Consider the following 206-nt stretch of genomic DNA (forward strand, 5'->3'; position numbering starts at 1 on the left):
GCGGCCTCGTTCCACGGAATGGGTGACGACAGGCTGAGGCGGGGACGGTCTGCAGGGAGCTGAGCCCCGGGTCCCTCGCGGGGCAGCCACCGGGGGGACGTCCGGGCGGCCGGGGACCTGCGCGGGCACCCACCGTCTTGCCCGCGGTCTGCGGTGGGAACCGGAGTTACTGCGCACTGACAACACCTGCTTCTTTGTGTGGCTTG

This window comes from Carlito syrichta, unplaced genomic scaffold (assembly GCF_000164805.1).
Source record: "Carlito syrichta isolate Samal-C Ts95f unplaced genomic scaffold, Tarsius_syrichta-2.0.1 Scaffold307930, whole genome shotgun sequence".
In the NCBI taxonomy this organism is placed as follows: Eukaryota; Metazoa; Chordata; class Mammalia; order Primates; family Tarsiidae; genus Carlito; species Carlito syrichta.